Source organism: Entelurus aequoreus, linkage group LG12 (assembly GCF_033978785.1).
Source record: "Entelurus aequoreus isolate RoL-2023_Sb linkage group LG12, RoL_Eaeq_v1.1, whole genome shotgun sequence".
NCBI classification, from domain to species: domain Eukaryota; kingdom Metazoa; phylum Chordata; class Actinopteri; order Syngnathiformes; family Syngnathidae; genus Entelurus; species Entelurus aequoreus.
The window spans coordinates 28,439,356-28,466,951 of record NC_084742.1 but is presented as its reverse complement, the minus strand read 5'-3'; the positions used below and the strand labels follow the sequence as shown (position 1 = coordinate 28,466,951).

At 41.4% G+C, this 27,596-nt stretch overlaps 1 protein-coding gene across 4 annotated transcripts in view; it reads right to left on the bottom strand.

The window, feature by feature from the left end:
• The window catches only part of LOC133661868 (sodium/calcium exchanger 1-like), a 166,440-nt gene that overhangs the window by 127,219 nt on the left and 11,625 nt on the right, over nt 1-27,596 (bottom strand). Inside the window, exon 3 of one of the 4 annotated variants that reach the window (XM_062065408.1) lies at nt 25,666-25,816. The exons of the other annotated variants lie outside the window; for them this stretch is intronic. The gene's annotated coding sequence lies outside the window, so the exon portion shown is untranslated. The remainder of the gene's footprint in view (nt 1-25,665; nt 25,817-27,596) is intronic. 4 annotated transcript variants of the gene reach the window in all.

Below are 27,596 nucleotides of genomic sequence, written 5' to 3'. Positions count from 1 at the left end.
CTTCAAAAATAAGGACATTTCAATGTGACCCCAAACTTTTGAACGGTAGTGTATATATATATATATATATATATATATATATATATATATATATATATATATATATATATATATATATATATATATATATATATATATATATATATATATATATATATTAGTACTATAATACACCTCATGGTGCAACCTGGACACATCATCAGTGATTCTCCCGGGGTTATAGGGTGTTTCGGGTCTTAATCAAACACCCTCACCCGGGCGACCCAGCCGAGGGTGATCAGTCCCTCGACTTGTGTCCAGGTAGCGCACTACGCCACGCGTCCCCCCTCCTCAACCAGAGCCAACGTGAAGCCTTTTCAGACGCTTCCAAAATGTTTTTTATGGCTCTTCTCCTGTGCAGTCCACAAATCCCAAGGAGCCCCAGGACCCGGTGTAAGGACTTGCCTGCAAAACCCCTGCAGCCCACCTCAATAGGCTCGCAGCGGGCCTTCCACCCGTTCCTCCGGCAGTCAGCCACAAGATCTGCGTACTTCGCTCTCTTCCTTTCCTGAGCTTCCTCCATTCTGTCCTCCCAGGGGACAGTTAGCTCAAGGAGTACCACCTGCTTGCTGGTTCCAGACATCAAGACCATGTCTGGCCGGAGTGTTGTAGTTGCGATGATATCTGGGAATCGCAACTGCCTTCCCAGGTCAACCAAGAGCTGCCAGTCCCTTGCTGTTGTTAGCAGGCCCCCCTGGGTCTTCTTGGAGGGTTGAGGTTTCTCTCCTGCTCGGACAAAGGCAATTGTGCTCTTGGTTGGGTGTTGCCGCTTACTGGTGTTGATGCCCATGCAGATGGTGTCTGCTATTGCCCGCAGGACCTGGTCGTGGCGCCACCGATACCTGCCATCTCCCAATGCCTTTGAGCAACAGCTGAGGATGTGTTCTAATGATCCTCTTTTCTGACAGAGCTGGCACACAGGTGCGTCTATCAGGCCCCAGGTGAACAGGGGCCTGATATATATATATATATATATATATATATATATATATATATATATATATATATATATACACCTTGCGCACTAATTGACTGAAAGAGCATGCACTTGCTGCGGGGCGAGTGTGATGATGTCATTTTATCGATGTGCATTTTTAGACAATATGATTTGCCTGAGCGACAAGGAGACACAGAGAGTAACAAGCGGTAGAAAATTGATTAGAAAGGACAGATTTTAAAAAATAATTTTAAAAAATGTTAACTTGGGACTTCCCGCGGGACGGATTTTGGATGCTGGCGGGCCGTAGTTTGGGGACCCCTGCTTTAGAACTTCAACAGGTTCGGAACTAACCGTGTTCGGATTGTAATTTTCCAAATATTATTAACAGCAAAGTGGACAGCAGTCAATGTTGTGGCTCGGAGGGCGAAAAGAGGCTACAACAAGTAGAAGGTGAGCTAACTAGCAAGTTTTATTTGGTGCTCCCAACCATGGTCTTAACTTTTTTATTCTATGTATTTTGGAGTACCGACCATACTTGCCAACCTTGAGACCTTCGAATTCTGGAGATTGGGGGGGGGGGGGGGGGGGGTTTGGTGGTAGCGGGGGTGTATATTGTAGCCCGGAAGAATTAGGGATGCAAGGGATTCTGGGTATTTGTTCTGTTGTGTTTATGTTGTGTTACGGTGCGGATGTTCTCCCGAAATGTGTTTGTCATTCTTGTTTGGTGTGGATTCACGGTGTGGCGCATATTTGTAACAGTGTTAAAGTTGTTTATACGGCCACCCTCAGTGTGACCTGTATGGCTGTTGATCAAGTATGTCCTGCAGTCACTTTCGTGTGTATGCAGAAGCCGTGACTGGGCCGGCACGCTGTTTATATGGTGAAAAGCGGACGCGTCGACAGGTTGTAGGGGACGCTAAAGGCAGTGCCATCACGGCACGCCCTTAATATTGTTGTCCGGGTGAAAATCGTGAGAAATTCAGGAGAATGGTTGCCCCGGGAGATTTTCGGGAGGGGCACTGAAATTCGGGAGTCTCCCGGAAAAATCGGGAGGGTTGGCAAGTATGGTACCGACAGAAGCTTGCTAGTTAGCTAACCATCTATCTAGCTTACTTGTAGTCGTCTGTGTTCGCTATCAGAGCCACAACGTTGCTTGTCCTGCAACTCAGTGCTGTGTTTAGGCAAAAGGGACAGTGAGTACCTGCGGCTGAGGAGAGCGTTTAACAAATCTTGTTTGGATAGTATTTTTATTGATATTTCATTAAACACAGCGAAAGTGATATTTTGATGCAAAAATTAATGTTTAAAAATGCGGATATTCGCATTTTTGCGGAAATTTCATATGCCTGTAACAGGTACTAGGGTCCACAAACAATGAGCTACAGACCTGTACCGAGCTGCAAAAAACATTCAGACGGAGCAGAAAAATCAATCACAAAGCTTTTGTTTAAGGACCTTCCAATCAGGGTTTTTTTTTCACTGCCGATTCCGATCTTCCATGGGTGTGATCACACGTTTTAACCGTATATTTTTCAATTCATTTCGGTGAATGCTGTTGACAGTTAAACAAAATCAATACAATATTCAAACTATATTTTCTTTCGTTATATAAAATTATTTGAGCAAAACAAAGTTAATAGTGCACAATAACTGAACAACAGCAACAAATATATTATTCATTTAAATCCTTTGGTTTTTGCCCTCAAAGTCCTTGTGTGTCTAAGGAATTATTCCCCAGTTTGTAAACAAAAAACAAACAAAACAAAAACAATATTTTGATCAAACAAAAACAATTTGATCTTCTCACTCTAGTATTGATCCTTTCCTGACACTACCATTTGTATCGACACCACCAATTTATGGATCGATCTGGCCTCTTCTTACGTGTCGTGTATAGTTGTTGTTACACTATCCTTGGTTTAGACCAGTGGCCTCAAACTCGCAGCCCGTGGGCCAATTGCAGCCCCCACCTTAATATAAAAGTTTAACGTTAGTATGGCCCGCAAGTTTTTCATGAATGGCATTTTACATAGTAGAGTTTTAACTTGCACTTACAGATGTAGCGACGAACTGTAGTTACTGACAGTGGTTTTCTGAAGTGTTCCTGAGCCCATGTGGTGATATCCTTTACACACTGATGTCGGTTTTTGGTGCAGTACCGCCTGAGGGATCGAAGGTCACGGGCATTCAATGTTGGTTTTCGGCCTTGCCACTTACGTGCAGTAATTTCTCCAGATTCTCTGAACATTTTGATGATTTTACGGACCGTAGATGGTGAAATCCTTAAATTCCTTGCAATAGCTTGTTGAGAAATGTTGTTCTTAAACTGTTCGACAATTTGCTCACGCATTTGTTCACAAAGTGGTGACCCTCGCCTTATCCTTGTTTGTGAATGACTGAGCATTTCCTAGAAGCTGCTTTTATACCCAATCATGGCATCCACCTGTTCCCAATTAGTCTGTTCACCTGTGGGATGTTCCAAATAAGTGTTTGATGAGCATTCCTCAACTTTGTCAGTCTTTTTTGCCACATTTGCCGCCTATTTGAAACATGTTGCAGGCATCAAATTCAAAATGAGCAAATATTTGCAAAAAAATAAAAAAAAGTTTACTAGTTCGAACATTAAGTATCTTGTGTTTGTAAAATGTAAAATGTAAATGTAAATAATTTTTGAAAATAATGTGCTTTCTTTTACCTGATAACAATGATGTCACCTTAAGTTTAAAGTTGGCTGATGTGTCGCAAAGGGAAAAACCACGTTATAATTTTAAAGGGGTCCTATTATGCAAAACCAAATGTTCCTACCCGTATCTGTTTTTGTGTATTTGTGATCTGCATAAGTGCCGAAAATGTGAAATCAAACAATGGAGGCATGGCGGAGATACTTAACAAACAACTTTGCCTTCTTCCAAACTTGCTCCAGACAAGCTGTATGTAATTTGAGACTTTGGTGACGTATTATGTCTTAGTTACGTCAGCGGATATCTCCATATTTGGTAGCGGTTTACCTGAAGAGCTTTGCACGAGTCTGCTATTTCTATCCAGCTGTAATCCAAAATTAGATTCATTCAGTTTCTTATTTTTCTCTATCCTCTTGATGTGGGGCCGACTTGCTCGTACATGCATATGTATGCTAAAATCCTCTGTTGTTGCCATTTCTAGTAAAAAGTAGCTTAAAGTTCCTACTTATATCAGTCAGTACACTCAATATGGAAGCGCTAAAAACTGCAACATGGCTGACAGGGTGGAGACACAGTTGAAGGGGGCTTGGCCTGGAGGCATGTAAATAAGGGCGCCAACAAAACAGTGCATTTTGAAAAGACCGCCAGACAGCGGCTTGAAGATGGTCCGGAAAACAATCCATGCAAAATTTTGACCTAAGCACCACCGTCACATATTATGTAGAACACAAGGAAGTGTTTTAAATGTAGAAAAAAATCATAGTATGACCCCTTTAAGCTTTCTCACTGAGGCGGCTAAAAAAAACTTCCAAGGTCAATAAGGACAAAGTGGACTAAAAATACAACTGACATTATGACTGTGCGCAGTTAAATTATGATGTTGTTGCTTCCAAGCTGACCTGCACCAAATCCCTAGTGTCTGTTGAGCATGAGGAAAAGTTTGCTGTTCTGTCATTTTGTGGTTTAACTTCAAATGAAGTATCCAGTATTTCCACAATGGCATTGAGGACATGATTGCTCTTCCCGTATGACTTGTGTCAGACTGCATTTTCAGCACTGACCACCACAAAAATTGATAAAGGGGAAAACAGCAAACTCTGCTATTATCATCTTTTCTTGGGAAAAGAAGCTCATTTAGTATGTTTTGTACAGTGTTTTGAATCAAAAGAGGATAATTTTGTCGACTTTTGCTACTTACCAAGGGCCTGATTTACTAAGATCCAAAAACCATGCGCGAGACAGCATGTGCAAAAAATAAAAGCATGTACTATGAGTGGGCGTGTTGCCTGTGATCTACTAGCACTGCGTGTAATTGAAAATTGGTGCAGGCTGCCTTATTTAATGAGAATTTTGCATGCCTACGGGGCTTTTACCACTTTAATTTACTGCACATTCATGTTATCATACCTCTGTGCGATGTGTTGAACCAGCAGCACACATCTTTAATCTGTAACACATTTTTTGAATCGCAATCTAGACAACAGAAACATGTGCACACTGACACTTAATTGTGTGCGCAAGACTATGGATCGCATCACCAGCGCACTTGTGTGTCTGGAATGACTCAAAGGCAAGAAAATGCTCACAATAACATACGTCTTATATATATTAAAGGATAAATATTATAGAAATATATTTCCTAAATTAAAATAAGAATGACATTTAAAAAAAATGCTAGCAGACAAAACGCATTAGTTGAATCCATTTTAATCAGCCCCTTAAATTATCCAGCAGTTATAATTATAAAAGGAATTTGCTGAATAATTGATATGTCCAATTTTTTTTTTTCTGACCGTCTAAAATGTTGACGGAGGGTTCTCGTCTGTCCATCGTCTGTCTGTGCAGCGCTAGCACTGATCCAGCAGCCGTGTGTGGAACTGTCAGTTTGCCTGTCTTTCTGAGACGTGCTAAATAAAACGCTGAATAGTGTTCGCAAAAAACAGATGAGTGTAGATAAATTACATTGCGTGTGCTAAATAATTATATTCACATCTTCTTCTTCCAGTATCGTGGGCATTTGGATGATCAGCATATATTTTGCATATTAATGAAGAAAGAGACGCAAAATGGATGGCAAGCCTTATTATGCTCACATTAACAGACGCAGTCCACTTTGAAGGCAAACTTTTGATATATGGCTTCTGTTTGGGATCATATTAGATTTCATTAGAACGATTTATATTCCTAAGTTTTAAGTATATTGATTTGTGCTCGGCAAGTTATTTTCCAGAAGATAGGTGTCGATCCAACATAATTTTAAAAGGCAATATATCCATTGTATCGATACTAAAAAAAGAAAATATTGCATTTAAGAACGGCAAAAACTTTATATTAAGTTTTGCACTTTTAACGACAAGGACGTTAAACGTTAAATCTGTCTGTGGCGTCATCAAAACAAAAATGGCGAATATTTACAGAGCAGGACGACAAGACAATAAATCAGATAATCAATCACAATCTTAAATTATAACACAAAATTGTTCAGCTACAGCACGATTGCAAAAGCCACAACAAATACAAATGACACAATACAATAATATAAAGCCACAACTCAACTTTAAGCCACAAAGGATGCGACAAACAAAATGAAAGTGACAGCGGAGCAAGTTATGGAGTAAGTACGTTAAAAACAGTGTAATGAACATAGTATATTAGTATTATTGAAAACATTTTAAAAAGTTACTTTTCCAACTTCATTCATTACACCCTTGGCCATTTGGTCCGTGTGTCGCCGATACTTTTCTGCTGTCTTTTCCATTAGGTCTTTATGTTGTTTTAGGTTGTTAAAAATTTAAGTAGTAGCGGGTCAAACCGCTGCTCATTTAACCTGAAAAAGTTGGTTGCCCTTAAATTCTCAGGTAAATTTACTGTTAATTCAACCTGAAGAGATGTTGGTTGCACTTAATTTTTTTATATTAATAATGTGTTATTTCTATGTTGAAAAACAAAAGCAAAAGTAGCTGTTAAAATGTTGGTTAATGTACTTTTAATGAAAATGTCTTCAATTTTGAAAATGAGAGCAGAACATGTTTTTTTCTTCATAATTCAACCTAAAGTGTAAGTGGCACTTTATTCAAATAAGATGTGAATGCATTGGCCATTAATTGTTGGTTACTTCCTTGTTTGTATCCAAAATTTATTCATACCTAATTCCTTCAAACAAATAACAGGAATGTGTGAAACTTCACCTGCAGTGTCCAGTATTTACTTTACAGTCACACTGGATGATTTTTTTTTTTTTTGCTAAAAAGTTACAGAATTGATTTCAACTCAATGAATCACATTTTCGACCGCTTGTCCCTTTCAGGGTCGCGGGAGGTGCTGGAGCCTATCTCAGCTGCATTCGGGCGGAAGGCGGGGTACACCCTGGACAAGTCACCACCTCATCGCAGGGCCAACACAGATAGACAGACAACATTCACACTCACATTCATACACTAGGGCCAATTTAGTGTTGCCAATCAACCTACCCCCAGGTGCATGTCTTTGGAGGTGGGAGGAAGCCGGAGTACCCGCAGGGAACCCTCGCAGTCACGGGGAGAACATGCAAACTCCACACAGAAAGATCCCAAGCCCGGGATTGAACTCAGGGCCTCGTATTGTTTTAAATAAACTAGTCGTATCGTATTGTCAACCTCAAGATCTGAATCGAATCGAATCGTTTAATCGAATCGTTACACCCCAGATGTCATGTACAAGGAGCAAGCTGATGCAGCCAGAGCGACACACACGGGCGGGGAAGATAGAATTTAAACCCTACCATATGTCAGCCTTGTGATCACAGCGTTTGTACAGCAAGGGAGCGGCCGCCCGTAATGAGCATGTACTGATGAAAGGGTTCAAGCTCCCTAAGAGAGTCTGTTTTTACTCCTCACTCTCTCCCTTAACTTTTTACTGTGCTGCTGCTTGCGTACCATTGGGGAGTTGAGGCGGTAGAGGTGAGCTTTCTTTTCACGCCATCTCGCGTTCCTCGACTTCGAATCGTTTTGAAGTGAGAAATATCTTAAAAGGTGAGGCTGTCCTTTGCTTAAAAAAAAAAAGAGAATTCTTCAGGAGGAAACACTGCTGCTGCTGCAAACACACACACGCACACACATTCGCAGAGTGGTGGTTTGGAGACTGTGTGGGAGCGCATACGCCTCTGCTTCCCAAAATAACCCGCCAGATGAGGAGAAGGGAGGCAAGGCAGGGTGAGGCTGGTACATGGCTGTATATAAATGGATACTAATTGTATGGCTCCGTCAGATTAAAATGCAGCAGACTTAACAAAAACACATGCTGTGCACTAGCGTGCGTGTGCATGTGTGAAACTGATCCTGGCAGCTGCAAGTGAGAGTGCAGCTCATCACATTCTTATTGCAACGTCTCTTTAAAGCGAGCATATTCCGCCCGTGCACACTCAAACTGCATTAAAAAGCCTCACACAAATCCACCCAAAAACGACAAATTCCATGTATTATTCCTCTAATCCTTTCCAAAATAGAGCTCTTGCTCCAAACGACGGTTCATGGGAAAGCAGAGTGTTTGGACTTGGCATGTTTGCCTCAGCTTACGAACCTCAAAATGAGTTCTATATTTGGATGCATAAAATAATTAAGGATTATTGTCGAAGACAAATTTGCTCCTGCTCCCCTGACACCATGTGAAATGTGCGTCCAGCCTAGAAGGAGCAAAAGGTCAAGAGGGGTGGAGAGGAACTGGAGGATGAGAGGATATAAATTGTGTATAATTACACGGGTGACTCGGCAGAATTTAAATAGCCAAATGTGGGAGACAAATAGGAAGGGTTTGTTGTAAATGTGTGGACAAATCAATAAAAATAGGAATGAGACTTTCATTTCAAGAAGACATACCACCGATGTCAGTACTGTCAGTTCACCTTAAATGGACAGTTCAGTTCTGCTACCTGCTGGTCAAACAGAGTATGGCAACACAAGTTCTGCCAATTCTTTCCTATTTTGCAGAGAAGTAAAAAAAAAAACGATATAATATATACGTATATATACAAGTGTGTATATATACATATATACTGAATGCATACATATATAGCTATATATGTATTATATATACAGTATATATAATAGATTACATATATAATATATACATTATATATATGCATAATGCAAAGTAATATGCATTAGAAGTTTTAACAACAATCTTTTAACAGTTTAACATCTGTATGTCTGTAAAACACGAAAAACTTTTAGATCGGTGGATCAACATTATGGAACGGCTTGAGTAAGGAAATAAAACAATGTACAAATATGAGCAAGTTAAAGGTTTTACAAGGAAAATGTCGGAAGAACCACTTCCTCTGAATTAATTCATTTAATATTATTTAGAAAGTATTTATTTATTATACACGCTGGATTTATTCAGTCACAATTTTTCTGTCACTGTTTCTCCCATTCATTTATTTGTGATAGCGCGCCAGGAATAAATTCGGCACCAAGTGTCCGCCCTCGTTCATAAACATATAATGCAGCCGGTCTGCCAGAGAATAAGAAGAAAAAGCATGAGGGATCTCTAGTGCTGTCAAGTTAACGACTTTGTTGCTATATTTAAGAGCAGTACTCTTCATCAAAAAAAGCGACTAGTGAAAAATCTAGTCTAGAGACTTTCGTAGACTATGAAAGGAAAGCATATATTGCACTTTTCAATGAGTATCCGGTGCTGCCATGGCTCCCACCCCCATCTAAAAGCACTGTAACTTCTCCCTGAATGTTGTTCGTTTGAAGAGGGGGTGGTCGATCAACAATGACTACGTTTACACTGCAGACCAAAGTGGACTAAATCTTATTTTTTCTAGCTGACTATTTAGATTACAAGTGAAACATGATCTTTATCAGACTACCGTATGTGGCTTTGATGTCACTTGCATGTGCAGTTTGATATAGTGAACACGAAAAGGGAGTTGACCGGAACAACAAGTGACCTGTAACTACAACAGAAGAAGAAGCGTGACGTACACTGACCCGTTTGCCTGCTCGATAGAGAACCAATAAAATGTCAGACTTTCCATGTCTTTTGACATAAAAAAAATAAAAAGGAACTTTTGACCGCGACAAACTTCGACACCACTCTTCTTTGTCTTTTTTTTGTTACTGTTGTTGCGGGTTACTCATAGACGAGGGAATGGAAAACAGACACTACGCATGCGCAATCTACCCATATGTCTGAATATTGAATGAAAAATAAAGAAGAATTTTTAACTTGTTGCTTTAATTCCCATTTTTGATTTTCAAACACATCAAGTAAATCGGATAGTGGATAATGGCTCATGGATAACGATCGGTTTTCCATTTTTTGGTTGTAATTATCAAACCCAAAACAGAGAAAATAGATTTTTACGGTAAATTATTTTTCTATTACAAACGAAAACAAAAACAGGAGAAGGAAAAAGAGAACTGCAAAAATTCACGAAAGATGTAGCTCGACTAAAGATGATGTAAAAGTCGCAAATAAGTCGAACTGCCGTTTAGACTGCAATCACATTTCAAAAGATCAGATTGATTGATTGATTGATTGATTGATTGATTGATTGATTGATTGATTGATTGATTGATTGATTGATTGATTGAAACTTTTATTAGTAGATTGCACAGTGAAGTACATATTCCGTACAATTGACCACTAAATGGTAACACCCGAATAAGTTTTTCAACTTGTATAAGTCGGGGTCCACTTAAATTGATTCATGATACAGATATATACTATCAAATATATACTAACATCATAATACAGTCATCACACAAGATAATCATCAGAGTATATACATTGAATTATTTACATTCCGGGGTGTGGGATATGGAGGGGGGGCGGGGGGTTAGGTTTGGTTGGTATCAACACTTCTGTCATCAACAATCAGCATCAACAATTGCATCATCAGAGAAATGGACATTGAAACAGTGACGTGCGGTGAGGTTCATGGCTGGTGAGGCACTGACTTCATCACAGTCAGATTTACAAACATATGAACCCTAAGAGTATCTTATTCACCATTTGATTGGCAGCAGTTAACGGGTTACGTTTAAAAGCTCATACCAGCATTCTTCCCTGCTTGGCACTCAGCATCAAGGGTTGGAATTGGGGGTTAAATCACCAAAAATGATTCCCGGGCGCGGCGCCGCTGCTGCCTACTGCTCCCCTCACCTCCCAGGGGGTGAACAAGGGGATGGGTCAAATGCAGAGGACAAATTTCATTACACCTAGTGTGTGTGACAATCATTGGTACTTTAACTTAACTTTAACTTTACACATGCAAACTGTAGCACAAAAAAAAGCACATTTAATAAAAAAAACTTTATTATGGTCTTACCTTTACTTATAAATTAAGTCCATGCGCCGCTCCTTCTGAACAAAAGCATCGATAACTTGTTTATAGAAGTCTTCCTTATCTTTCTTCAGTTTTAAAAGTCTCTCTGTCTCGATGGAGATCTTTCTTTAATCATTACCTCCTGCTTCGATTGAAAGTCCAGTTTAGAAAACTGTTTTATTTTAGATATGTAATCCTCCATGGTAAAAGTCCAGGCGAGAGGAAAAAATAAACGATCGCTAACTGTTGCTGCTTGTTGTCACTTATTCTGCAGCCGAGTAGTCGCAAAAATGATCCCTGGGATCACTAGCGCCCTCTACCACCATGAGGCGGGATTACTGCGAGCCTCAGCCAGTGCATCTTCGCAGCCGTTTTATGATTGCTCAGCACAAGAAATACGTTACACACATACAGTTGTTGACAAAATACACTGTACATTATATACCTCAGCTAACTAAACTATGGAAATGTATAATATAATTCATATAGCAATACGGTCTCACTACACAGCAGGCCAGCAGTTAGCCGAGTCATTGCGCAATCCATGGTGAGGCTCAACTGGCTGGTGACTCACCACAAGTCTCTTCTCAGTATTTGAACGGCAAATGTGAAAATTCAGCGATTTTGAATAAAAATAATCTAAAACTGGTGAAGTTAAATGGAAAATAACTTTATAGTATAATCACTGGATACATATAACAATTTAATACATTTTTTTTCTTTTTACATTTTTTTTCTTTCCATGATGGCACGTGAGGCCCTGCCTCACCTGCCTCCCCTGACTGCATGTCACTGCATTGAAACACTGTAGGACTGACTTGGTAGGATATGCACAGCAAGTAGTGGACATAGAGAGAGAGAGAGATCAGAAAGCATAAGAAAAAGTATCTACATTTTATTATTAACAATCCGGGGAGGGTGTTAGTTTAGGGTTGAAGTTGCCTGGAGGTGTACTTTTATTGCGGATTTGAAGGAGGATAGAGATGCCCTTTCTTTTACACCTGTTGGGAGCGCAATCCACATTGATGTGGCATAGAAAGAGAATGAGTTAAGACCTTTGTTAGATCGGAATCTGGGTTTAACGTGGTTAGTGTTGTGGTTATGGCGGTCATTTACGTTAAGGAAGTAGTTTGACATGTACTTCGGTATCAGGGAGGTGTAGCGAATTTTATAGATTAGGCTCAGTGCAAGTTGTTTTACTCTGTCCTCCACCCTGAGCCAGCCCACTTTGGAGAAGTGGGTAGGAGTGAGGTGTGATCTGGGGTGGAGGTCTAAAAGTAATCTGACTAGCTTGTTCTGGGATGTTTGAAGTTTAGATTTGAGGGTTTTGGAGGTGCTAGGGTACCAGGAGGTGCATGCGTAATCGAAAAAGGGTTGAACGAGAGTTACCGCTACAATCCTCATGGTGCTTTTGTTGACCAGAGAGGAGATTCTATAGAGAAATCTCGTTCGTTGGTTGACCTTTTTGATTACCTTGGTTGCCATTTTATCACAGGAAAGATTAGCCTCTAGAATGGAACCTAGGTAGGTGACCTCATCTTTCCTGGTGATAACAATGTCACCCACTTTTATAGTGAAATCATTGACTTTCTTAAGGTTGATGTGGGACCCAAACAGGATGGATTCCATTTTACCCAGGTGTATGGATAGCTTGTTGTCAGCGAGCCAGGTGCAAGTTCTACAGAGTTCAGCACTGAGGATTTTCTGTGACTTGTCCTTGTCTGATACCAGCAGGGCCGAGTCATCCGCAAACAAGTACAATTCACAGTCGCATGCTGATGACATGTCGTTTATGTACATTAGGAACAGTAAAGGCCCTAATATACTGCCTTGGGGGACTCCACAGCTTACTGAGAGGGGGGAGGGGGACACGGTGCCGTTCACCTCTACCACCTGTTCCCTCCCCTCCAAGTAAGATTGCATCCAGCTCGATGAGGTTTTGTCAAATCCGATTGCTCTGAGCTTATCCAACAGTATAGCGTGGTTAACACTGCACACTTGGACGCCGAGATGAGCGGTCGCACTCTCTTTCGCTCCCGATCGGGAATCCAAACAACTGCTCGGATTATCCCACACTTCCTCCTTTTTCTACTGTGGATCACGGATTTATATTTTAAACCTCCTCGGATACTCTACCCTCTTGAAAATGAGAGTCAAGAACGCGAAATGGACATACACAGTGACTTTTATCTCCACGACAATACATCAGCGAAGCACCTTGGCTTTGGAGCTAACGTGTTAGCATGATGCTTGTCTGCACATCGAGGCAGAAGAAACATGCCCCTGACTGGAAGGATAGACAGAAAGTCAATAATACTACTATTACTTCTACTATCAGGAGACACTGAACTCAACCCTGGACCTGCAACAACACGGTTAATGTTGTCCCGACTGGCGAAGACTAGCAATGCAACTGCTAGCGTCGCCATCGAAGCTAACTCGGCTACCGGCTCATCTCAGCTCAAGCTCACCTGTGCTCCAGTGATCGGCGGCTCGGCGGAGGACTTCGCCCCTTTCATCGACACGGTCGGAGGCTCGGCGGCGGCGGTGGAGGACGACCCGGTCATCGGAGAAGGCAACGACTCAGCGGCGGTGAATGACACGGCGGCTGCGGTGGACGGCGACCCAGACATCGGTGATTGCGGGGAACTGCACGAGATGGCGGGGGTCCACGCGGCCTCTCCCCGGTCCCAGACGGTTGAGGACGCGGCATACACAGGATTTAGAGGCGCCTTTACACAAACATTTTCGTTATTCTCTTTCTCTTTGTCTTCAAAAAAGCCCGCCAAAAGGAAACCCAACCCCACCCCCAGCAACCCTACCTGGCCTCCCCCTCTCCAACTCCACCCCTCCCCCTCCCTCTCCCTCCCCCTTCACCTGGAGGACGATCAATATGCCTCTCTCTCTCTCTCCTCTCTCTCCTTGCTTTTCAACTTCAACAGCAATAATAACCAACAATTTTTCTGGTCAGTACCACAACACAGCGGACTCTGATGCTCTTTTTGGTTCCAGTGGACTACACATCATCCACCTTAATGTGAACAGCCTCTCTGGAGCCAAACTTGACCAAATCAGAGAAATGTTCCTCAAAACGAAGGTAAAAATCTTGTGTTTCTCTGAAACCAAATTTGATCAAAGTATTTCTGACTCAGAGATAGAAATACAAAACTTTTCGGTTATCAGAAAGGATAGGAATAAACACGGCGGGGGCGTTTGTATGTATATTCACCAGGATATTAAATACATAACTCACACTGATCTTAACCACAATGACTTGGAATCTGTGTGGGCGGAAATCAAATTTAAAAACGCTAAGCCGGTACTAATAGGGACTGTTTATAGACCCCCTAATCAGAGTGATTTCTATGGGGCTTTGGAAGAATGCTTGGCAGGGACAGACAACATGGAGAAAATTATAACTGGGGATCTGAACACAGATATTCAACGCAAAGATGCGCCTGTCTTCAGATCCTTCAGCAAGTTTTGTAATCTGCACGGTCTTTCCCAGCTAATAGCGCTACCCACAAGGGTGTGTGATTCCACCCAATCAACCACAGATCTCATTCTCACTTCAGACCGGCCTAAAATAAAAAATAGTGGGGTCATGATCTGTGGTCTTAGCGACCACTATCTAACCTTCTGCACCCGTAAAATAGCTAAACCTAAAGCCAATGGCCACATAACAGCCCAATCCAGATCCCTCAAAAAATACTCCAATGACAATTTCAATTTACAATTAGATGAGTGGGACTGGTCCCCTGTGCTCGCGAGCAACATGGTCGATGTTGCTTGGGATCGCTTCAAAACGGCGTTCCTAAAGATACTAAATGACATGGCTCCCGTGAAAACAGTCAGGATCAAAGCCCGCTCGGAACCATGGATGAATCCGGACCTATTAGCTGCCATAAAAGACAGAGACAGGAAATACTCTGAATACCAAAAATGTAAAACAGAAGTAGATAAACAACCCAATAATATCAACCTCAAATTACTCCTTTCAACTCTCAAAAAGCAATGCAATAAATTAAGAAATAAGTCAACCAACCTGACTAAATCCTTTAAAAAAAATTACATTAACGACAAAATAGAGTAAAACACAAATAAGCCATGTGAGCTCTGGAAAATTCTCAACAACCAGCTTCCTGGTTGCAGCCAGAAACTTAAAACAAGACTCACCAACATCAGCATCAAGGAGGGTGACTCCCTCATTACAGACAAAATGGAGGTAGCTAGCAGACTTAACATCTTTTTCACCAGCATAGCCGCAACTCTTGTCAACAAGCTGTCCCACCACTCTGGTCGCTTTGGTGTAGAACACATTAAAGCCTTCTACAGAAAGCTAGGAGTATGCAACGATGATTTCAAATTAGAAATGGTCACAGCTGATGAGGTGTTTAAAAAATTGAGCGCGCTCCACCCTGAAGGTCCAGCATGACCATGCCGCAGTATTTTCCCGCGTCCACCTCCTGTTTGATGTGGTCGGTCAGAAAGAGAAGGCATGTGTCAGTGGAGTGGTTAGTTCTGAAGCCGGATTGGAATTTGTACATGAGTTTATTGGTGGCAAGGTAACTATCGACCTGTTCATAAACTATTTTTTCCATTACTTTCTAAATGGAACTGAGAATAGAAACAGGTCGGTAGTTGCCAGGTTCCAATTTGCTTCCTTTTTTAAAGAGGGGAGTTACTCTTACTATCTTAAAATCTTTTGGTACTTGGCCTTGTGAAATTGAGAGGTTTATTATGTGCGAGATGATTGGGGCAATGATGGCGGCAGAGTCCCTGAGAAATCTGGAGGGGATATTGTCAAGGCCGGTGGCCTTGTTTGGGTGGAGCGCGCTCAATTTTTTAAGCACCTCATCAGCTGCGACCATTTCTAATTTGAAATCGTTGTTGGATACTCCTAGCTTTCTGTAGAAGGCTTTAATGTGTTCTACACCAAAGCGACCAGAGTGGTGGGACAGCTTGTTGACAAGAGTTGCAGCTATGCTGGTGAAAAAGTTGTTAAGTCTGCTTGCTACCTCCATTTTGTCTGTAATGAGGGAGTCACCCTCCTTGATGCTGATGTTGGTGAGTCTGGTTTTAAAGGCCTACTGAAATGAATTTTTTTTATTTAAACGGGGATAGCAGATCCATTCTATGTGTCATACTTGATCATTTCACGATATTGCCATATTTTTGCTGAAAGGATTTAGTAAAGAACTACGACGATAAAGTTCGCAACTTTTGGTCTCTGATAAAAAAAAGCCTTGTCCCTACCGGAAGTAGCGTGACGTAGTCAGTTGTTCGCCTCCTCATATTTTCCTATTGTTTTCAATGCAGCTAGAGCGATTCGGACCGAGAAAGCAACGATTACCCCATTAATTTGAGCGAGGATGAAAGATTTGTGGATGAGGAACGTTAGAGTGACGGACTAGAATGCAGTGCAAGACATATCTTTTTTCGCTCTGACCGTAACTTAGGTACAAGCTGGATCATTAGATTCCACACTCTCTCCTTTTTCTATTGTGGATCACGGATTTGTATTTTAAACCACCTCGGATACTATATCCTCTTGAAAATGAGAGTCGAGAACGCGAAATGGACATTCACAGTGACTTTTATCTCCACGACAATACATCGACGAAGCTCTTTAGCTACGGAGCTAACGTGATAGCATCTGGCTCAAATGCAGATAGAAACAAAATAAATAAATCCCTGACTGGAAGGATAGACAGAAGATCAACAATACTATTAAACCATGTACATGTAACTACACGGTTAATAATTCTCAGCCTGGCAAAGCTTAACAATGCTGTTGCTAACGACGCCATTGAAGCTAACTTAGCAACCGGACCTCACAGAGCTATGATAAAAACATTAGCGCTCCACCTACGCCAGCCAGCCCTCATCTGCTCATCAACACCTGTGCTCACCTACGTTCCAGCGATCGACGGCGCGACGAAGGACTTCACCCGATCATTCGTGCGGTTGCCGGCTAGCGTCGGCTAGCGTCGGCTAGCGTCGGCTAGCGCGTCTGCTATCCAAGTAAGTCCTCCTGGTTGTGTTGCTAGAGCCAGCCGCTAATACACCGATCCCACCTACAACTTTCTTCTTTGCAGTCTCTATTGTTCATTAAACAAATTGCAAAAGATTCACCAACGCAGATGTCCAGTATACTGTGGAATTATGAGATGAAAACAGAGCTATTTTGTATTGGATTCAATGGGGTACCGATACTTCTGTTTCACTGGCTACGTCACGCACATACGTCATCATCCAAAGGCGTTTTCAACCGGAAGTTTAGCAGGAAATTTAAAATTGCACTTTATAAGTTAACCCGGCCGTATTGGCATGTGTTGCAATGTTAAGATTTCATCATTGATATATAAACTATCAGACTGCGTGGTCGGTAGTAGTGGGTTTCAGTAGGCCTTTAAGTTTCTGGCTGCAACCAGGAAGCTGGTTGTTGAGGATTTTCCAGAGCTCACGTGGCTTATTTGTGTTTTCCTCTATTTTGTCGCTAATGTAATTTTTTTTTAAGGATTTAGTCAGGTTGGTTGTCTTATTTCTTAATTTATTGCATTGTTTTTTGAGAGTTGAAAGGAGTGATTTGAGGTTATTATTGGGTTGTTTATCTACTTCAGTTTTACACTTTTGGTATTCTGAGTATTTTCTGTCTCTGTCTTTTATGGCAGCTAATAGGTCCGGATTCATCCATGGTTCAGAGCGGGCTTTGATCCTGACTGTTCTCACGGGAGCCATGTCATTTAGTATCTTTAGGAACGCTGTTTTGAAGCGATCCCAAGCAACATCGACCAGGTTGCTCGTGAGCACAGGGGACCAGTCCCACTCATCTAATTTTAAGTTGAAATTGTCACTAGAGTATTTTTTAAGGGATCTTAAAAAAAGTGAAGCTCTGTGAACTCTTTCCAGATGTACTGTATGTCACTGATAACACAAAGTTAAATTGTTACTGTTTTGGCCAACATTGCATTGCTTCTAGCATCTTTATTGCAAAAAGTGAAAGTGGTTCCCTGCATCCTTTAAAGTTTTCAGGGTGCTATAGCTTTTTATTTGACAATTGAATGTATCAATTAATTTACCTGCTAGAAGTTTGCATTTGTTTATGTTTGATTTTAAAAACCATTAAATTGTATACACTGAAGTTAAGCATTTTTATGTTTTGAATGTTCTTCCCTTAATGTACCCAAAATTAACAGAACCGTGACCTTAACACCAAGATAAGTACCAAACAGTCATTATGGTGTACCGTAACAGTTAACATTTTACAGAGCAGTGGCGTGCCGTCACTAGAGGCAGGGGAGGCACGGCCTCACCTGCCATCATGGAAAGAAAAAAAAAAGTAAAAAGAAAAAAATAATAATTAAATTGTTATATGTATCCAGTGATTATATTAAAGTTATTTTCCATTTAACTTCACCAGTTTTAGATTATTTTTATTTTTATTTTCACATTTGCCGTTCAAATACTGAGAAGAGACAGTGCGGTGATCAGCAGCCAGTTGAGGCACGTCTCTGCGTTGTGCCTCAACATGGATTGTGCGCAATGACTCGGCTAACTGCTGGCCTGCTGTGCAGTGAGACCGTATTGCTATATGAATTATATTATACATTTCCATAGTTTAGTTAGCTGAGGTATATAATGTACAGTGTAGGAGTGTAGGCAGAGAAACGACGGAGATTTATTCCTCTTTGGAGAGCCAAGTAACACTCCGTTTATTTTCAGAGAGAACAACCACAACCACAAACCTGTCGCACAGGTAATTACGTCAGCACCACAGAGGTGTGTCTCAACACTTCAAAGTAAAAGCACCTATGCACCTATGCAAGTAAACATGGGCTAGAACGCAGTGAATTATAACCGTAATAATTAATAAGTGTCCTGTGTGTGAATATCCACCACAACAGTGTATTTTGTCAACAACTGTATGTGTGTAACATATTTTTAGTGCTGAGCATTCATAAAACTGCTGCGAAGACACACTGTGTAAGGCTCGTCTCATAACCCCGCCTCCTGGTGCCAAGCACCTCCGCCGCAGAATGCACCGCCCGACGGGAGCGCCGCGGCCACACCAACCAAAGCCCACACCCAAACCCTCCACGTGCAAGACCGAATCCACCCAAAAAAAGTCACTTAACAAGAAGCCAAAAAGTTGAAAAACAACAATGCTCGCGCTGCAGGAGTCGCGAACGACCGCAGGGACACAACATTAGGTACACCTGCACTGCAGGTTCATATGTTTGTAAATCTGACTGTGATGATGCAGTCGTGCCTCACCAGACATTAACCTCACCGCACGCCACTGTTACAGAGCATGCTACAAAAAACTATACCAGTACTATTTCCATAACATAACTTACTAAACTTAAAGTACCAGTACAGTGGAAAAACAATTTGCCTCGATATTGAAGCTATTATCATATACTGTCTCTTGATTTATGACACCAAAAGACTTCCAAATTTTGCAAATAAATAGATATGATCAAAATAGTATCAATCTCACAGAGATTTTGTGAGTTAATGCTAAAATCAGTCACGTGATCCGTGACGTAGCATTAGGAACCACATATTCCTTCCCTATTAACAAAAATGCTAATTAAGCAGACGTGACAACCAACAAATATAACTTTGGGAAAAATTATGATCCAGAACCTTATATTTTTGAGCCCAAAGACAAAGAGAATGAGCAATATGTTTTAGAAGCCGAGGGCTAAACGGATGCAGCTTTATTGAAACACTGTAGCATCAGCAGCATTGCTAGGTGCTAAACATACAAACTAACCATAATAAACCAAAATAAAACAAACCCTTAACAATTTCCACTCTCGCCGGGATGCCAACCGACGGGACACTCAGATAACCTCGTTTAGATGAAGATTCAATTGCAATCCTCACAAAAGGTAGAAAAAAAGGTTGCGCAACTAAGTTTGTCATCTCAGAGGATGTCAAAGTTGACCAGCCTCTTGGTCCATGGCCACATGTGTCTACTACCAGGTAAGAGATGCATGAATTATAATCTCGAATTAACTTTTAGCAAGTTTGAGATGAAGCAAAGGCAGCCGCCGTCTTAGTGTGTCAACAATAGCAGGGTAAGATAGCATTAGCTCACTGCTATGAATGCGCCGCTAAGTACCGTGTGTGTTAGCGTTTTTAATAACAATATCATTCATATTTGGTTCATTTTAAGGTCACGACATGTAAGTGGAGTATTGTTGGTGGTTTATGGATGTTTTCAGAGGGTATAATGGCCGCAATAGAGGACCCTCGATGTGTTAACTCAATTTTTAGCTATTTATTTACCATTTCAAATGCATAAAAAAGCTAAGCATATGTGTTTTTGTTTGACATAAGGATTGTGAATAATAAAAAGCACATCTATTTCCAATTGTTGCATCTTTCAGTATGACTGATCTGATAATATAGCCGGAGTGCAGAAGGGTTGCTACAGTACAATAGAATCTATGAAAATTGCAGAAGATATTCTGAGCGCAATACTCAAAATGTACGACTGAATTTGTGGCATTTTGTGATGTTTAGACAGCATTTTCACATACTTCGCAGATTGTAAATACAGTTGGGTATGGTTTAATTGATACAATGAAACACAATTAAGCATATAAAGTCAACTTGTTTTCCCCCTCTTCTGGTACTTTAAGCCCAATAGCCTTTTTGTTTCCGCACCATCGTTATATAAAACCCAATGTACACACACGCTTGCATCTGGCCCCACCCTATCTGGCTGTGACCATTGATAGTCAGAGGATTTAGATGTTAATTATAAAAAATAGCACTATGGGCATGCCACAAGTCGGTGCAGGGCAAACTTGAAGATTGATTCCAAGAGTATCCGTGTGGCAATCAATCAAAGGTAGGCCTGAGAAGCTCGATTAGGTTGTACTCACACTAGGTCAAGTGTATGGTATTTGGTCTCCACCTTACACATGTGGTGTGGTGCACTGTTGGAAGAGGAGGGCCAGGGCATGGCATGATTGCATGCACATGCTCATACACACTCGCAACGTAGTCATAGAATGACTGCAATGTGATTCACCCTTGCAGGTTTTTAATGACAACTGACACATTTTATAACACAGTTAAACAGAAATACCCCTGAATCCCTAAGTCAAAATCCACAGCACACTCGCTCACATGTGACTACTGTACATACGGATAATAAAGGTGCGATATAAAGCACTCCTCACGTTATATATACAAAGCCATACAGGAATGGAACGACCTCACAACAAACTTGAAAAGTCTAACAGAATACTCTTCATTCACAATTGAAGTTAAAAAGTGGCTTTGGAGCAATCAAAGCTGCTCACACGGTCACTAAGGTGGGCACCTTGTTTGACATGTCAACTTAATGTGTATTATATTTATCCATGAGAGCATTGTTGTTGTAAACTGTGAGGTGTTTCTGTTAAAATCAAGGTTGTTTTTACAAATGATGACAGATGTGAACAAGAGCATGTATTGTCTTTGTGTGATGATGTAAATGAGGTGTGGTTGTATTGTATATTAAGTATGTGTCTATGAAAGGGCATTTTATTACTTTTTTCTTAATACTTGTGTATGATTTTATTGTCATAATTTTATTGCATGATTTTTGTATCCCTTTAATTTAGGTAGCCAGGGACTGCAGATGGAAATTAGCTATTTAGCTATAATCTGGTACAGAACATATCTGTCTTTGACCTTAATGTTTCTGTGCATTGTCCCTTCAAATAAAGACTAAACTACTACTATTTATTTTGTAAATGTTGATTCAAAATTATAGGAGAAGGTTTAAACAAAGGCGGTGTGTGCATCTTCTGAATGAGTCGTAGACACAAAGGAACTAACGTATTACAAGCAAACCAATTACAACTTCTACGGTCTGCGAGGATTGATATTGTTGAAGGTTGGTTGGTTGAAGTTTATTTCGAACATGTGTGCAGTTACATCATTAAACATTAGATATTTTACATATTTTCATTTTTCTTTACAAAATGTCCGAAAAGGAGTAGGAAGAAGCAAATCTTATACAAACCCCGTTTCCATATGAGTTGGGAAATTGTGCTAGATGTAAATATAAACGGAATACAATGATTTGCAAATCATTTTCAACCCATATTCAGTTGAATATGCTACAAAGACAACATATTTGATGTTCAAACTGATAAACTTTTTTTTTTTTGCAAATAATCATTAACTTTAGAATTTGATGCCAGCAACACATGACAAAGAAGTTGGGAAAGGTGGCAATAAATACTGATAAAGTTGAGGAATGCTCATCACACACCTATTTGGAACATCCCACAGGTGAACAGGCAGATTGGGAACAGGTGGGTGCCATGATTGGGTATAAAAGTAGATTCCATGAAATGCTCAGTCATTCACAAACAAGGATCGGGCGATGGTCACCACTTTGTCAACAAATGCGTGAGCAAATTGTTGAACAGTTTAAGAAAAACCTTTCTCAACCAGCTATTGCAAGGAATTTAGGGATTTCACCATCTACGGTCCGTAATATCATCAAAGGGTTCAGAGAATCTGGAGAAATCACTGCACGTAAGCAGCTAAGCCCGTGACCTTCGATCCCTCAGCCTGTACTGCATCAACAAGCGACATCAGTGTGTAAAGGATAAAAAAAAATAAAAAAAATAAAAACATTTAAAAAACTGTGTAAAGGATATGACCACATGGGCTCAGGAACACTTCAGAAACCCACTGTCAGTAACTACAGTTGGTCGCTACATCTGTAAGTGCAAGTTAAAACTCTCCTATGCAAGGCGAAAACCGTTCATCAACAACACCCAGAAACGCCGTCGGCTTCGCTGGGCCTGAGCTCATCTAAGATGGACTGATACAAAGTGGAAAAGTGTTCCGTGGTCTGACGAGTCCACATTTCAAATTGTTTTTGGAAACTGTGGACGTCGTGTCCTCCGGACCAAAGAGGAAAAGAACCATCCGGATTGTTATAGGCGCAAAGTTGAAAAGCCAGCATCTGTGATGGTATGGGGGTGTATTAGTGCCCAAGACATGAGTAATTTACACATCTGTGAAGGCCCCATTAATGCTGAAAGGTACATACAGGTTTTGGACTAACATATGCCATCCAGGCAACGTTACCATGGACGCCCCTGCTTATTTCAGCAAGACAATGCCAAGCCATGTGTTACATCAACGTGGCTTCATAGTAATGAGTTGAATAATTCTGTATATCATTATTAATAAGTTCAATACGTCTGTCATAATTCTTCCTCCTTGTATTTGTAAACACATTTGTAAACAGTTTCCTAAAGTGGATCATATTATGCATTGTTTGACTTCCTTGTTTAAACAATTCCACATTTTAATTCCACATACTGATATGCTAAAGGTTTTAAGGGTTGTATTTAATGAATAATAGTAATAAAGGATTAGATTTTATATCGCGCTTTTCTATTATTAAATACTCGAAGTAATCACAGTGCATACAAATGTTTTAAATTAGCTGTTCAGGATCAAAGACATTCTGTAAGTAAATGCAATTGAGCCATTCAAGAATACTGTACTATACTTACACAAATGAATGAGTTAACTGTATGACTATTGCATCTTATTATATTATATACAATACTGTATATGAAATATACATTTGATACAGGTGTACCCAGGGCCCTAAACATAATGTATGACTATTGCATCTTATTATATTATATACAATACTGTATATGAAATATACATTTGATACAGGTGTACCCAGGGCCCTAAACATAATTTTATTTGTTGTTGTTGTTGTTTTTTTAGGCTTGCGCTGTGGAAGGCAGCTGCATCTCCAGTAGCTCTGTAGTTCTCGATCTTTTAAACGTATCTTTTATCTTTATCTTTTATCTTTAATTATTATTATCATTTATTAGATCTTATAAACTTATATTTTATCTTTTATCTTTTTTATGTTTTCCTTGAAGACATAGTGAATCCCTGTACATATCCAATGGATACTTTTGGCAGTTTTAAAAGACCAGGAGCCAGCTTTCTTTCTTATTCGAGAGAGGAGCTGATCACTCTGAAAACAATGGGGCGTACTGGTGTACGACACTCCATTCCAGCGGAGCTGAGGAAGAATCCTCTGGGCTGCAAAGCGGGATCTGAGCTAAAGGCTAAGCGAGAGGACAATCGACGGCGCTACAAACCATCCATTCCTTCCGACATCATGGGGAATGTGAACTCGCTGCCGAACAAGATCGACAAGCTTCATGGACTAAAAAGCCAGCGTGCGTATCGAGAGAGCAGCCTGTTTATCTTCACGGAAATGTGGCTGAACCACCTGGTACCGGATGCTAACGTGGAACTGCAGGGATTCGCCGCAGTGAGAGCTGACAGAGACACTAAAGGATGTGGGAAAACCAAAGGTGGGGGCCTCATCATATACGTTAACAACCGCTGGTGTAACCCGGGACACATCTCCGTGAAGAAAGTCTTGTGTTGCTCGGACCTGGAGCTACTAGCTGTTAGCCTCCGGCCATATTATCTGCCGAGGGAGTTCAGTCACGTGATCTCCCTTTGTGTTTACATTCCCCAGAGAGCAGATGCAGCCAATGCATGTGAGATGATCCACGCCATCACATCAAGGCTACAGACAAAACATCCTGAGGCTTTTTTCATCATTTCTGGGGACTTCAGTCATGCTACTTTGGACTCAACGTTAGCTACTTTTTACCAGGCTGTGGATTGTCCCACGAGAAACAACAGGACAACTGACATACTGTATGCTAATGTCAGGGATGCATACAAGGTCACACCCCTCCCCCCACTAGGGAAGTCTGACCACAATCTTGTTCATTTGCAGCCAAAATACACCCCCCTGGTCCAATGACAGCCTGTTAACACTTGCTCTGTGAGGAGGTGGTCCCCTGAAATGGAAGATGCTCTTAGGGACTGCTACAACACCACAGACTGGGACGTGCTGCTTCCACCGGGTGAGGACATTGATGGGCTGACTCACTGTCTCACGGATTACCTCAACTTCTGCGTGGACGTGACCTGCCCTGCTAAGACTGTTCGGTGCTACCCTAATAACATACCCTGGGTAACACAAGAGGTTAAAGCTGTCCTCAACAAGAAGAAAGCTGCCTTCAGGAGTGGAGACAGGGAGGCAATGAGAGCAGCACAGCGGGAGGTGAAACGACACGTGAGGGATGCTAAGGACAGCTACAGGAAGAAGCTGGAGCAGAACAACATGAGGGAGGTCTGGGGAGGTGTGAAACCCATCACAGGCCACAAGACAAAGACCAGAGCTGTTGGGGGGACAATAGAGAGGGCCAATGAGATGAATAACTTCTTCAACCGGTTCAACCAGCCCGTGTCCTCTCCACCCCCCACTCCCCATCACAGCCACCCCCTCTTCTTCTCCCCTCAACGCACCTCCCCCCCAGCCATGGCAGCACCCTCCTCCACCACCTCTACGCAGACATTAGTCATCTCTGCGGACCAGGTCAGAGGTCAACTGAGGAAGCTACAGACTAGGAAAGCAGCAGGTCCAGATAAGGTGTGCCCCGACTCCTGAAGACCTGTGCTGCAGAACTGGGTGAACCACGCCAGCAGATCTTTAACCTCAGCCTGCAGCTGGGGAGAGTGCCCACCCTCTGGAAGACGTGCATCGTTCCAGTTCCCAAAAAGAACTGCCCCAGTGAGCTGAACGACTACAGACCAGTGGCGCTCACCTCTCATATAATGAAGACAATGGAGCGGCTCTTTCTCAGCCTCCTCAGACCACAGGTGCAACATGCCCAGGACAGCCTGCAGTTTGCGTACCAGGCAGGCGTTGGTGTGGAGGATGCTATCCTTTACCTGCTGCACCGAGCCCACTCACACCTGGATAAGGAAAATGGCACTGTGAGGATCCTGTTCCTGGACTTCTCGAGTGCATTTAATACTATCCAGTCCCGTCTTCTCCAGGACAAGCTGGACAGAATGCGAGTGGACCCCTGCCTGGTTGCCTGCATTTCAAACTACCTCACCAATAGGCCACAGTACGTCAGACTGAAGGACATCACGTCTGACACTGTGATCAGCAGCACCGGAGCACTGCAGGGAACAATGCTGGCCCCTCTTCTCTTCACCCTGTACACCGCTGACTTCTGCTACAACTAAGAGCTGTGTCACATCCAGAAGTACGCGGATGACACAGCCATCGTCGGGTGCATCAGGGACGGCAGAGAGGAGGAGTTTCGGAGCCTGGTGAGGGACTTTGCTGTCTGGTGCCACAGGAACCTCTTGCAGCTCAATCCGTCAAAGACCAAGGAGCAGGTCATTGACTTTGGGAGGTCGAGTCCAAGGTCACAACCTATAGTGATCGAGGGAGTCGAGGTACAGACCGTGGACTCATTCAAGTACCTCGGAGTGTGGGTAGACAATAAGCTGGACTGGACTGTTAACACGGACCACTTGTACAGGAAAGGACAGAGCAGGCTGTACTTCCTGAGGAGGCTGCGCTCCTTCAACATCTGTATAAAAACTCTTGTGGATGTACTACCAGTCTGTGGTTGCCAGTGTTCTGTACTACATCGTAGTGTGCTGGACTGGAGAAACTGATCAGGCAGGCCGGTTTTACGATCGGAATAAAACTGGACTCACTGGTGACGGTGGCAGAGAAGAGGACTGTGGAAAAACTAGTGAGCATCCTGGATGATGCCAGTCACCCTCTGCATACCGTTATCAGTAGCCAGAGGAGCCTGTTCAGTGCTAGACTGCTTCATCTCAAGTGCAGGACTAATAGACAAAAAAACTCCTTTGTCCCATACGCCATTAGACTGTACAACTCCTCTCTAGGGGTGAGGGGGGGTACTAGGATGACAGGGGATGCAAAACAATAACAGTTCAATTATTTTTCATAACATGGTCACTACTGCCTAGTTTCTCTTGTTATATTCTTATTTTACTGTTGTATTTTTATTCTCATTGTTGCTTTTTATTTTTATTCTTATTGTAATATTTTTCTATTTTGTTTCCATTTATACCCCCACTATTTACTTTTTACCTTTTAAATTACATCTCAATTTTGTACACTGCTGCTGGAATTTTAATTTTCCTGAGGGAACTCTCCTGAAGGAATCAATAAAGTATTATCTATCTTTCTACGGTATCTATCTATCTACCTTTCCCATTTAATTTTTTTCCACACGTGTTTTGTTAATTCAAACCCCCCTTTTTTTAATATACTTTTTTGATAAACTTGAATTTAATTTGCTGAATGTTTGTATGAAACGGAATCATAGAAAATAAACTGTTTAATAATGTTGTTGTTGTTGTTTTTTACTGCAAAAACTTTGTATCATTAAAACATTAATTTACCAACATTGTAACAATACCTTTAATCAGGATTTGAACTTAGCAGCTTTCAGTCTTCAGGCTGCAGTCTCTCCTAAAGATCCCAAAAACTAATTTTAAAACCCATGGAGACCTGGCATTCCTGTATGATGTTTGATCATTTAATTGTTGTTTTAAGTCACCTATGTTTTGTACAGCACTTTGTGATCTCGGTATGTGAAAAGCGCTTTATAAAAATAAAAAAAATACTTACTAACTTGCTTCCATAGAGTACTACTGTAAGACAAGAACTATTGCATTGCGGCATGAGAGCCACAGACTTGAC